Source organism: Lycium ferocissimum, chromosome 10 (genome assembly GCF_029784015.1).
Source record: "Lycium ferocissimum isolate CSIRO_LF1 chromosome 10, AGI_CSIRO_Lferr_CH_V1, whole genome shotgun sequence".
In the NCBI taxonomy this organism is placed as follows: domain Eukaryota; kingdom Viridiplantae; phylum Streptophyta; class Magnoliopsida; order Solanales; family Solanaceae; genus Lycium; species Lycium ferocissimum.
In genome coordinates, this window is record NC_081351.1 from 66,359,233 (window position 1) to 66,374,202 (window position 14,970).

Genomic DNA, 14,970 nt, shown 5'->3' on the forward strand with positions numbered 1-14,970 from the left:
CCATCTAAGGTAAGTTTTATGATGTTTCCATGTTGTTTAAGGTATTTGAAAGTTGAAACACTTGGATTGTAGAAGGAAATAGAAAATGGGTCATGAATGTGGGAATAGTGTCACTTTTGAATAAATGTTTGGATTGAGTCATGATTCTTGATACATTATGATTATAATCATGTTATAAATGATGATGAGAACATGGAATAGACGTTGTATATGAATGAACGTAATTGTGTGTTATGACCATGAATATGGATGATTGGAAGTGAATTGAGAAGTAAGGATAATGTGGATGAATAAAGGCTATTGTTATGATGTTGTGAACGTTATTATAGATGTTTGGGAGTTGATATTGATATGGAGGAAGTCGTATAAATAAAGGAGATGCTGTCCAATTTTCTCTAGCTTTAGTCATGTATGCTAAGTCATCGATTTCCTAATGTTAGTATGTACTCTAATGAAGGTAGAAGCATGAGCATTGAAGAAGAACGCGCAAGTGATAGAATAGTTGAACGGAAAGGTATGTAAGGCTAACCCTTCTTTCATAAGGCATGGTTCTTTGGCCAATTATCTATTCTTCTATGAGCCTATGATATTCTCAAATGATTCTACCTCTAGAAAGCTACTAAGCTCAGGACCCTTGATATGTTACAATTGTACTAAATCCCTTATACGACGAGTAATCTGCTAAGGATAGATGCAATGAATGACGATAGTAATGATGCTAAAGATGCTTATGAGCTTATATGTATATGTGTCTATGTATGGCTACTATGAAACCCCGAGCCATATGGCCGGGTAGAATAAATATGAGTATATATATATATATATATATATATATATATATATATATATATATATATATATATATATATATATATATATATATATATACGCGCGCGCACCACCGGTTGGATACGGATAACCCCGAGCCTTAGTAGGGCAGTATGTATAACACGAGCCTTGGTAGGGCCAGGTATGTGAAACACCGAACCTTCATGGTCGGGTATGCTATGTAAAGGCTATGTAAATTTTATGTATATGATATGAATACGAATATGCTATGAATACAAAAATGCTATGAAAATGAATACGTAGATTAAGACGAGTATGAATGGAAATATGACTACGAATACGAAAATGGATATGTAAACGAGTATCGATACAAATGCGGATACGGATATGGATGTATGTACACGGATACGCAATAGAAATGGAATGTCCCTATGAAAAGCAAGTAAGTGTTATAATGATGATACTATTATCTCCCATCCTTTGCTATTTCACATGTTGTCTATTATGCTTTCTTATTAATGTTGATCATGCTTTACATACTCAGTACATTCTTCGTACTGACGTCCTTTTGTTTGTGGACGCTGCGTCATGCCCGCAGGTGGCCAGGGAGATAGGCTTGATCCATAGCTATATTTCTCAGGGACTACATAGTGAAGCTCCATTTCATTCAGAGCTACAGCTTTTGGTATAGATTCTTTTGTGTACATACTTATGGGCACGGCTAGGTCCTGTCCCGCCTATATGATATAACATATTCTTCTTAGAGGCTCGTAGACATGTATATATGGTTAGATGCGTTTGGCCTTGTAGGCCTATATTTTGGATATTATTTGTTAGCCTCATCGGCTTATGTACATTGATATGGGCATAGTTGCTAATGATGATATAAATGAATTATCGCCAATGGGATTAGTATGACTGATGAATGAAAAGTATGTTATAGCTATGTGGCTCACCTAGATGTAATGAGGAAGTATGACAAGAGGTGTCCGGGTGGGTTAACACCGGGTGTCCGTCGCGACCCTCCGGTTGGGTCGTGACAAAAGTGGTATCGAGACAGGTTCGGTCCCTAGGCGTGTGTGCGAGCCGTGTCCGGTAGAGTGTCTCGGTTATGGGTGTGTTGCGCGCCACACTTATAAACAAGAAGCTGCGGGCATTTTGGGAATGAATGACCTTCTTTCTTCGTAAGAATCATGCGATAGAGCTATAATATAAGAACTTCTTATTCCTTAACCGTGTGTTACGTATTTCAGAAATGTCTGTAAAGAGAAAGGCTACGGCAGCCCAAAAGAGCAAAACGATGCAAGGGAGAGAAAGCGGGCCGAAAGAAAGCACCGCCACACGTAGTGCAGAGGAAAGTGAGTCCCCCGGTATACGGCTCAATCTCGTCCTCCCTTTAGTGCTATTTCGAGGAGCATGAGGGAGCACCTCCCCCGCTCCGGCACCTCCGATTCCTCCCGGATGTTTCGGGTCAAGATGTAAAAGAGGCCATTCATTTGCTTACTCAATCGGTTGTTGCCCGGACTCGGCCCCGGCAAAGTACGGGGCAAGGTGATAGGTGTCGGTGCAGGCCGTGATTTTATTAGTTTGAACCCTCCGAAATTCTTTGGATCAAATCCAGATGAGGACCCTCAGAACTTTATTGATGGTATGTTGAGAACGCTTCGGTTGATACATACTTCGGACACCGAATCAGGGGAGTTAGCATCCTATATATTGAGGGATGTTGTGGTTCATTGGTACACAGTTTGGATGGCTTCACGGGGAGCTAATGCGCCTCCTCCGGTATGGCAAGAATTTGTAGATGCCTTCCTCTAATATTATTTGCCTCCAAAAATTCGGCGAGCTAGAGCCGATAAGTTCCTAAATTTGAGGCAAGGAGGCATGAGTGCTTTAGAGTATAGTCTCCACTTCAATTCCTTGGATAGGTATGCTTCGGCCATGGTAGCGAATATGGGTGACTGAGTGCACCGATTTGTGAAAGGCCTAAGGCCACATTTGATGGATAGGTGCTTGACTACGTCCCTTCAGGACAATATGGATATTTCACGCATCCAAGCCCATTCTCAAAATTTAGAAGAAAGCCTACAACAACAAAGAAGTGAACGTGAGCATGATAGGGGGTATAACAAGAGGGCCAGATCTTTGGGTCCGATGAAAATGAGCATAGAGGCGGGCACGGACGGCGGTTTTCTGAGGCATTCGGAAGTCATTACTATGATTAGTGCGCCTCTGTTGTTTTCGGTGCCGTAGATTTGATAGATCTACTCATCCCGGGCCGAGTCGAGCTTTCGGGATCTCGGTTCGAGGGTGATTCGGGTCGGGCGAGGCCACCGTGCCACGATGTTCCCGTGTGGGAAGTTACATTAGGGTCGGTGTAAGATTGGGTTCGAGGTTTTCTATTTATGTGGTCGGCCGGGCCATATTATGCGTGATTGTCCCTCGGTTGGTGGTAGAGGTAGGACCCGGCCTTCGGGGTCGATAACCGGATCTTCATCATCTATACGCCCATGGACCGAGTTCACGTGTGCCGGTCGGCCGTGGTAGAGGCGAAAGGGAGAGTCCCGCGAGTTCTAGCGGTCCTCGACCGTATTTATGCTTTGGTGGGACGCCAAGATCTTGGTCTTCTGCGATGTTGTCGCTTTAGGTATATTATCAGTATTTTCTCATGATGTATATGCTTTGATAGATCCGGGCTCCACATTGTCATATGTTACTCCATATTTTGTGGGTCGATTTAGAGTTAAATCGGAGTCGATCAAACCCTTTGAGGTGTCTACACCCGTTGGTGAATCGACAATAGCTAGCCGAGTATATAGAAATTGTGTAATTGTGATTTGTGGCCATCATACTATGGTTGACTTACATGAGTTAAAAATGGTGGATTTTGACGTTATTATGGGCATGAATTGGTTAGCTTCTTGCTACGCCAATGTTGATTGTAGAATGAAAATGGTTATTTCCGATTTCCGGGGAGAACCGGTTTAGAATGGAAGGGGAACACTGCGTCACCAAAAGGTAGGTTTTATTTCTATCTAAAGGCAGGAAAATGATCACAAAGGGTTGCATTTATCATCTAGTTCGGGTTCAAGATGTAGAAGGTGTCGAACCGCCGACTTTTCGATCAGTTCCCGTAGTGAATGAATTTCCCATGTATTCCCAAGAAGAGCTTCCGGTGCCCCCCTCCGGAGCCGGGAGATTGATTTTCTATTGATGTGTTGATAGGGTACTAAGCCATATCTATTCCTCCTTATAGAATGGCTCCCGCGGATTGAAAGAGTTGAAGGAGCAATTGAAAGACTTGCTTGAGAAAGGCTTTATTAGGCCTAGTTTATCCCCGGGAGCACCCGTATTATTTGTCCGAAAGAAAAGATGGCTCTTTGAGAATGTGCATTGATTATCGAGAAATAAGGGGACGATTAAGAATAAATATCCTCTTCCGAGGATTGATGACTTATTTGATCAATTACAAGGTGCCAAATGATTTTCCAAGATAGATTTGAGATCCGGTATCATCGACGAGAGTTAGGGAGAAAGATATCCCTAAGACGGCCTTGAGAACAAGATATGGCCATTTTGAGTTCCGGGTATTGTCATTTGGGCTAACTAATGCACGTAGGTATTTATGGATTTAATGAATGATGTGTTCAGTTCTTCCTAGATTTATTTGTGATTGTATTCATCGACGATATCTTGGTGTATTCTAGATCCGAGGCGAACACGCGGATCATTTGCGCGTCTTGTCCTTAGAGTTCTTCAAACTCGAGAGTTGTTTGTAAAATTTTCTAAGTGTGAGTTCGGTCGAACTCGGTAACGTTTCCGGGGCACATTGTTTCGTTCCGACGGTATTCGGCAGATAGCCAAAAGATTGAGGCCGTGAAGACTTGGACAAGGCCCACAACCTCACGGAGGTTCGTAGTTTTCCGGGCTTAGCAAAGCTACATGCGAGATTTGTCGAAGGTTTTTCTTCTATTTCTCGCACCACTCACAAAGGTCGACCCGAAATTAGCAAAGTTTCAATAGGGATGAGACGCATCCGAACGTAGTTTCCAAGAGCTAAAAGATAGATTGACCTGCTTTGATCTTGACACTTCCACAGGGACTGAAAGGTTATGTTGTTTATTGCATGACGCTTTCATCGGGCACAGGATATGTATTGATGCAACAGGGTGTGATTACGTATGCTTCAAGGCAATTACTAAACATGAAAAGAATTATCCAACCCATGATCTTGAATTGGTTTAACGGATTCATGCGCACTAAAGATGTGGAGACATTATTTATATGGTGTCCACGTGGCTATTTATATGATCATTATAGCGGATCATAAGAGCCTTCAAGATATTTTCACAAAAGAGTTGAATTTCGACAACGACGATGGTTGGAATTACTAAAAATTATGATGTTAATATCCTATGTCACCAAAACGAATGTCAGGAGCCTTGACGCCCAGTATAGATCTATGGAAGTTTGTGTGATGCACAACTAGAGAAAAGAGAAATGGCTCGTAGTCTAGTGGTTAGCTGGCCTAAGAGTTCGAGTAGTGGACTCGGAGTAGCGAGGAGAACTACCATTCGAATTCGGCAATCTGGTCGCTAGTGGAAGTGAAAGAGTGACAATACGAAGATCCCGTGCTAATGCATTACGGAGATGCACTCCCTCAGAAGGAGAAGTCAATGCATTTGAGATTGCAGAGACGGAGTTCTCACGGTCGCTCGAGGCATTACGTGTTCCCCCGACGTGTGGTGTTTACGCCACCAAATGAGAGAAGCTCATTGTTTCGTTAATCGTCCACCCCGGAGCAACGAAAATGTATCATGATCTTAATTCCGTATATTGGTGGAATGGGATGAAGAAAGAATAGCGGAATTTGTAGCTCAATGTCCCAATCAACAAGGAAATCGAGCACCAAAAGCGAAGGGCGAGGTGTTGCAAGCCATAGATATCCCAACTTGGAAGTGGGAAGTAATTAACATGACGGACTTCATTATAGGCTTACCCCGGTTCTCGACGTAAGTATGATTCCATATGGGTGGTTGTGGATAGACTCGCAAGTCGGCTCATTTCTTACGTCGGAACGACTTATGTGGCGAGAAGATTATGCAAAGCTTTATGTTAAAGAGATAGTGCGACTTCACGGTGTTCAGTTGTCTATTATCTCAAATAAGAGGAACTCGGTTGCCACTAATTTTTGGGAAGTCCTTCCAAGAGGGTTTGGGGACTCATGTGAGCCTTAGCACGGCATTTCACCCTGCATCGATGGACAACGTACCATTCGGACTCTTGAGGATATGTTACGAAGCATGTATATTAGATTTTGAGGTAATTGGGATGATCACTTACCACTCATTGAGTTTGCTTACAATAATAGTTATCATTCTAGCATCCAAATGGCACCGTTTGAGGCTTTATATGGGAGAAAGTGTAGATCCCCAATTGGGTGGTTTGAAGCAGGGGAGACTAGATTGATAGGGCCGACTTGGTCCCGTAAATACAGAAAAAAGTTAAACTCATACAAGATCTAAGCATTAGCAGCCCAAAGTCGTCAAAAGTCCTATAGCATAATCGTCGAAGGGACTTAGAAGTTTCGGAGTTAAAGATTGGGGGTGTTCTTAAAAGTGTCGAGATTTGGCAAAAAGGTGGTGCCCGGTCGATTATGAAATTGCGCGCAAAGTAGGTTGGCTTATGAATTAGGATCTACCTATTTGGAGTCCACATGTTTTCGACATTGTCGGGAGATCCTATTATGAAAAAAGTCGTACTTGTGCGGCCATATTAGTAGGCAAAGTTAGAAACAAAGAAGTTAGATCTAACCGAGAAGAAATCTGGGAAGCAAGAAATCATGGAATCCAAGTACCCGCACTTATTTCGTGATTTTCCATGTTTTGATCTTGTAGCATGTGTGGCCAAATCTTTTACTATGTCGCGGCCCCGTAAGGCATTTTTATTACGGAAGGATGTAATGGTAGCATACGTAGAATCGAGTGCCCGGTAAATTCTTAAGGGGGAGAATGTTACAAAAAAATTCCCGTGACGGTTGAATAGACTAACGAAGACTTATACGGTATTTTAGAGATGACATTTGACGACCCTAAGTAAGATCCCAAAGACATTCGATGTTAGATGAGAAAGTTTGCAAGAGAAGGCAAGCATAACATAAGTATCGAAGAGAATTACGAGTAACAAGTTAATGATAATTTGATGATTCTTTGGAGAAACAATAACATCCCTTAGATTGTTAAATTTGTGATAAACAAGTGTCAAGAAGGTTCCATGAGGATTGGAGATCAAACGAAGAGAACAAGTTCGGAATGATCCATTATACGGCAAACATCTTAAGATAAAACATACGGACCGTATGTTCAGCCGTATAATCAGCCCGAATGACACCCTCTCCGGACCAAATCTACGACTCATATACGGTCAAGATAATTTATCTGACCGTATGTTGGTCCGTAGAATCCGGTCGGGGCAGTTTATGTGTATTTAATAAGGACCAAGTCTTATTTCATTTCATTTCCTCTTCACCCACCTCTCTAGAACATCTCTCTCATTTCTCCCACAAGATTTCAAGAGAAATTAGTGTTCAACTTCATCAAACCAAGTGAATCAAGTATAACAAACCCATTAAAGTTCATCCAAGACAAGAATCCAAATGAAGGTGAAACTAGGGTTTTTCTCAAGTGAGGTTTGCAGGTACATCCCTACGCCATCTAAGGTAAGTTTTATGATGTTTCCATAAGGTATTTGAAAGTCAAAAACACTTGGATTGTAGAAGGAAATAGAAAATGGGTCATGAATGTGGAAATAGAGTCACTTTTGAATAAATGTTTGGATTGAGTCATGATTCTTGATACATTATGATTATAATCATGTTATAAATGATGATGAGAACATGGAATAGACGTTGTATATGAATGAACGTAATCGTGTGTTATGACCATGAATATGGATGATTGGAAGTGAATTGAGAAGTAAGAATAATGTGGATGAATAAAGGCTATTGTTATGATGTTGTGAACGTTATTATAGATGTTTGGGAGTTGATATTGATATGGAGGAAGTCGTATAAATAAAGGAGACGAATTTTCTAGCTTTAGTCATGTATGCTAAGTCATGGATTTCCTAATGTTAGTATGTACGAAGGTAGAAGCGTGAGCATTAAAGAAGAACTGTTGATAGAATAGTTGAACGGAAAGGTATGTAAGGCTAACCCTTCTTTCATAAGGCATGGTTCTTTGGCCAATTATCTATTCTTCTATGAGCCTATGATATTCTCAAAATGATTAACCTCTAGAAAACTACTAAGCTCATGATCCTCGATATGTTACGATTGTACTAAATCCCTTATACGACGAGTAATCCGTTAAGGATAGATGTAATGAATGACATAGTAATGATGCTAAAGATGCTTATGAGCTTATATGTATATGTGTCTATGTATGATCATGAAACCCCCAGCCATATGGCCGGGTAAAATAGATATGAGTATGTATATATATATATATATATATATATATATATATATATACGCGCGCACCACCGGTTGATACGGATAACGGATCCGGTAGGGCCAGTATGTATAACACCGAGCCTTGGTGGGGCTGTGTATGAAACACCAAACCTTCATGGTCGGGTATGCTATGTAAAGGCTATGTAAATGCTATGTATATGATATGAATACGAATATGCTATGAATACAGAAATGCTATGAAAATGAATACGTATATGAATACGAGTATGAATGGAAATATGACTACGAATACGAAAATGGATATGTAAACGAGTATGGATACAAATATGGATACGGATATGGATTGTTATAGCCCGTATTTCGTACGTTCGGATAATTCGAGATAGTTGCAAGAAGTTAAGGGCAAAGTTATATCGCGATCTTGTTTAATGCACAAGTTGTTCTCATTAATTGTGGATGTCATTAGTGTGAAAATATTGAGAAAGGTTAATGGTAAACATGAAAATTCTCAAGAGTTATGGTAATATTGCGAAAGGCTAGTTACAAAGGGAAATTCGCAATATGACTCATGGAAATATGGAGGAAGGCTAGGGGCAAATTTGGAACTAAGGGAAATGATTTTCATGAATTAAAGGAAATTCTCTAGAAATTTCAAGAAAAAGGGCCACTTGGTCATGGACCCCACTCCCAAAACTTGGCCAAATGAATTCAAGCCAAGCATAGGACATATGTCTAATTATCATTAGAGGGACCAAGTATATATATATATATATGGGGGAAAGATGACTTATTCATCAATTTGAAAGTTGAAAAAAAAAAAAAAGGAGAAAACCAGAAAACCATAGTCGGCCCTACAAGCTTGAAAAAAAAAAAAATCTTGGAAAATAATTCTTCAAAAATTACTCTCTCTAGCCAAACAATTCATTGAAGGTCCCTTAGTAAGGTAAAGTGGTTATTGGAGCAAGAAGAATATACATATTCATACAAGTTGGGGAATTTTAGCCAAGGGAAGGATTAAAAAAAAAGTAAGGTTTGAGCCTTTTCTTAGATGTTATGGACAATTATGTATGTTGTAGTATGTGAAAGTGGAAGAAATTCATGGAAGTGTGAATATTTGATGTGGCCGTGTATGTATATATATGTGTAGAGAGATGATTTAATTATTTTATGTAGTGTTTGGTTGTTGTTGTTGTGATGTTGTGTGGATAATGAAAGTTAGGTGATTCTAGTGAAATTGTGGTGGTTGTAGAGTTATTTTAGAAGTTGGTGTAATTGAACATAATGTTCTTGCATTTAAGAAAATGATGTTGTTAGTATGATGTTGCTAGTATGCAAATTATTGAGTTGTTGTAATTGAATTTAAAAGAAGAAAATTAGGTTGTTGATGTTCTTATTGAAGTTGAAAGTTTTGGGTGATATGGTATGTTGATGGGGTTATTGGAATATTTTAAAAATTGTTTGAAGCATTCTTGAATCATGTTGAAATAATTTTGGCATAATGCTTCGAATGTAGTATCATTGGTTTTGGCATGATTATATGTGATTGGCTTGGATATGAATGAGTTGCGATGAATTATGGCAAGGATTATTAATGTTAGAGTAGTGTCTTGGATTAATTGTCGCATTGTTGGCAAGATTTGTTGGTATTATTGTTGATAGTTTGGCGGGTTGAATTCCGATCGTTATTGATTAAAATTGGCCGAGTTAGCGATTCTCGGGGATGGTGTATTTACAAGGAGATCTTTACTTGTCGTACAGATATAAGTGAATTTATTTGAAAAGTCAAGACAAGTGTGCTTAGTAATGAATCTAATGGTTGCATCAATTTTCTTGAATGTAGAATAATGCGGTAGCGAGCTTGGACAATTAAGCGTATCTAGTTGGTCGTGAGACGTTGTTAAGGCTCGTCCCTTTTCCTTCTATGGCATGAATCATACGTTGCGATTTTATGAATGCTCCCATAACGTCCTTATTTTCAAAAGTTAGAAGTTATTATTTCAAAGCATGATTTTCCTTTCCTAAAAGTTTATGAATGTTTTCCAAAATATCCATTTTTCTCCAAAATCCAAGTTTTACGATTTTGAAAGTTTTTATGACCAAAACAACGACTATGATTTTATGTTAACAATGATGATGCTAGATATGAGAAAATGACTAGGACGAATATGCCAAGGATATGTTCGTACCATGAATACGACGATATGAAATGTTAAGCTAATTTTTGGACAATGACTATGTTAAAGGTTTCAAAGTATATGAAATGATATGTCATGACCCTGTTTTATGTTTTCCCGTGATGTTATCCTTGATTGATAGTCTCGCCTTATAATTGTTCCTTCAAGGTAAGGCAGGGCGATCCTGATTATTCCATAATGTAATCGGAGGTTACCGACCTTACGTCACTCCGATAGAGTTGTAGTTTTCACTTGGGCTCTCATGCATGCTTTATATTTACATATGATTTATTTTATGACACCGTGCCGTCCAACGGCGGCCGGCGTACACACCACCGTTGAATAGGGCGATTATACCCCGACGCGGAGGCCCGGACGCGTGCTTATACACCGTTCCTATATGGACGGGCAGTTATACACCGATCCTACGTGGTCGGGCTTACTTACGTATATTTACATGTTTTTTTAAAAGCTAGCATGCATAATATCCGCCCGCTACTATGACGTAACCCTTTATTCCATAGTCCGCTCGTAAAAGCGTTACACCGTACCTATATGGTCGGCATCCACCGCACCTATATGGTTTCGGGCAGCTTTATTTGCGCATATATAGTACTCCAAAAGGTAAAGTTAACTCGCACAATATCTATCATGGTAAATAAACAGTAGATACAAAGTTATATCACTCTCTTGTTGTGTTTTATGTTCTCTATTATGATTTCGTGATATTACTCATGCCTTACATACTCGGTACATTTTTTTCGATCGACGCCCCTTGTGGGCGCCGCGTTTCATGCCGCGTGCAGGTACACTCGTGACAAGTAAGAGCTACTTGCAAGACGTTCCAGTCGGGAGTTGGTAGACTCCATTTGTACCGGAGCCGCCGAGTCGATTATATGTCTATGTGCGCTTGTTCGATTAGAGACTTTGCGTACGAGTCGTGGGTCTAGTGTGTCGCTTTGAAAATGGTTCCACCAGCCGATGCATTTTTATTATACATTATGTTACGAGCCCTTATGTTTACAGATTGTGTTTAATTGGAAACGACAAAAGATTTTGAAAGTTTTACTATGTATTTTATTTTGTTTAATCTAAGAATCCAAAGAAAGTATGTATGGAATAAGAGTCAGCGGGTTCGCTCGGCTCCGAATATGGGGTCGGGTGCCCATCACACCCTAGTAAGATCGGGGTGTGACATGGATGTATGTACACGGATACGCAATAGAAATGGAATGTCCCTATGAAAAGCAAGTAAGTGCTATAATGATAATACTATTATCTCCCATCCTATGCTATTTCACATGTTGTCTATTATGCTTTCTTATTGATATTGATCATTCTTTACATACTCACTACATTCTTCGTACTGACGTCCTTTTGTTTGTGGACGCTGCGTCATGCCCGCTGGTGGCTAGGGAGACAGGCTTGATCCATAGCTATATTTCTCAGGGACTACATAGCGGAGCTCCATTTCATTCGGAGCTACAGCTTTTGGTATAGATTCTTTTGTGTACATACTTATGGGCACGGCGGGGTCCTATCCCGCCTACATGATATGACATATTCTTCTTAGAGGCTTGTAGACATGTGTATATGGTTACATGTGTTTGGCCTTGTCGGCCTATATTTTGGATATTATTTGTTAGCCTTGTCGGCTTATGTACATTGATATTGGCATAGTTGCTAATGATGATATAAATGAATTGTTGCCAATGGGATTAGTATGATTGATGAATAAAAAGTATGTTATAGCTATGTGGCTCACCTAGATGTAATGAGGAAGTATGATAAGAGGTGCCCGGGTGGGTTAACACCGGGTGCCCGTCGCGGCCCTCCGATTGGGTCGTGACAGGGATATAATCTTTTTTGTTAGTTAGAGATGACTAAAAGGATTGACAAGAGAGTAGTTCTCATTCAAGATTATGATGAAACAAGGTAGACTTCCACTGAAGTCAGTAGGTATGAAAAGAAGAAGACAAGGATATTTGAGAGGAATATACAGTAAAAGAGGATATATGTACTCACCTTAAAAACAAGCTATAAGGACTTACATAAACCAATTGAACTAAAACAGAAAACCTGGTCCGAACTCGTCCTAGCAAAAACCAAGACTAAATCCTACCAAATATCAATTTGATTTACATATCATGTCCCTGGTAGTATTAGATGATATGTAGCAATCCTTTGATTTGGGTCAATGCATGCAAAAATTACTCTTAAGGTTTTAACTTGACGAAACTTGTTCGAGCACTTGCATCATGTTCATAATAGTGTACCCGAAGGGCAATGAGTGTGATATTGATATAGTGCACTTGATCTTATTGATACACTTTCTTTTTGATGATGTAAAAAGGGGAAAGATTCGGTGAATATGCATACAGTTCATGTGCCACACCAGATATATTAGGCACAGACATTACAAAGAATCAAGCATGGATGAAAGAAAGGAGATTATCACATGAAAAGAAAGAAAGAAAGTGGTCACTGATGAGAGAAGATGAAAAGCTACATTGCACATATATCCAGTTTCCATTTAGGATGAATTGTAAAGAAACTTTTTCTTATTTATAAAAGAACTCGGTCCTATTTAGCAAGCACTGGAGAGAGAGGATAGGTAAAGGGAAGAAAAGAAAAGTTAGTCCTGAAGAGAATAATGAAAGAACCTGGTCCTTATGCTTATCACTAAAGAAGAGATGATTTTAAAAAGGGCATACAGGAGAGTGTTCCTTGAGAAGACATAATGGACATGATCAGGTTCTACAAACCTAGTCGCCTATAGAGTTGCAAAGAGTGGAAGGTAAGTCCCTTAGCAAGATTGAACAGGCCTACAAATCTTACTTAGTCGAGCAACCTAGCCATCTACTAAGCTACAATGAATGGAAGATTAAGACCTACATTTCGACTCAGTGAGCTTACAAACCTCATTGAACTCGAGGGTGAAATACCGCAAGCTCACAAACCTTGTGTAGTGAGCCTTAGTTGTATCAACATGATGTTGTAGTGTTGAACAACATTGGAGCTTGTTCTAAGGGGAAAGATTCTCAACATAGGAGCTATGCCTAAGAGGGAAGACGTGATCAAGAGCTGAAGAAGAACAAAGAAGTTGATCAAAGGCACATGAAGACATATGAAGTTGCTATGTGTTTGTCATCATCAAAAAGAGAGAAATTGTTGAGATGCTGCTGCTTAATAAAAGTGTTGAGCTTAAAATGTTGGTGATTGACAAACTATGCATCTAGAGACAATCAAGTACAAGGGAGTTACAAGAAAGACATTAAAAAACTAGAAGTCCAAACATATCCCCAAAGAAACTAGTGAAGCAATCACACGGGATAGGAACTGCTTAGAGTCCTTAAAAAGAAGACTGGAGACTGCCAAAGAGAAGTTGTTTCGTGCCAACTCAGAGAATTAGAATTATTGACTCATTCCTATACGATGAGAAGTTGTATTTATTACCATAAACTTTGGAGTAGAGAAAAGGAAACCATACGCGCAAACAAGGAAAGAAGAAAATACATATCAAATAAGATTGGGTTTCAAACAAATTATGAAACCAAGACTAGAATGGATTCGGACAAGAAGAAGGTGGTGAACACTCCTATATATACAACACGTCAAAAATCTTTGGAGCTTAACCACATCCAAAGAGAGAGACATCTAGAGTGAGAGTAGAGTCAACATCAGAGTCTCGAGGGAGCCAACTACAATACTAACAAAGAACATGTTTCTATCAAGATTTATCATTCAATTCTTTTGGCGTAATAGTTAGGTTGTTGTTGTTGTGGTTCCACTTATTTACTATTCCTAGAATTGTGTAATAGGCGTGTATCTAGTTGTAAGGGACTCTTTGACTGAGTAGGGTCATTGAAAAGTGTGGAGACAGTGCCAGCAGTTTGAAAATATTGAGGTAAAAAAAGAGTTGGGGAAAGGATTGTTTGGAACAGTTCCTTAGGTGTACTTGGCATTGTAACCTCAAACTTGTTGCTCGTGTTTAGTGAAAGTTTAGCAAATTCCTATACGAGGTAGGTCGTGGTTTTCCTCCCTTGAGCAAGGAGCACTTCCATGCTAAAATACGTTGATTTAGTATTGTGTAGTTTACCTTCTTGCGCAGTTACTCAAAGGACCTAGTTCTTTGAGTACATACATAGTAGCCCGATTAACACTCATTATCCTTAAATCTTTATTAAACGTAAGCAACAATCTAATAACATTTTCAATGGAATTCTATAACGTTGTCATAAAAGCCATGCACCACGAATAAGTTCATGGTGGGTAGTCTCCCCCGCTACCATGTTATGGTAATTCACCATAGATCACAACATGGCGGGTAATCTTCCCCACTACCTGGCGATAACAATGTACCATAGGTCGTAACAAGACAGGTAGTATCCCCCACTACCAGGCTATAACATAACGTAACTTGTAACTCAAAAGCATAACGCGTAAATCCTTCAAAAATATAATAACAAATCTCATTTATCTTCCAAGGCTTCTGATTCATATTCATGATCATTTTCATAATCAAGTCGTTCT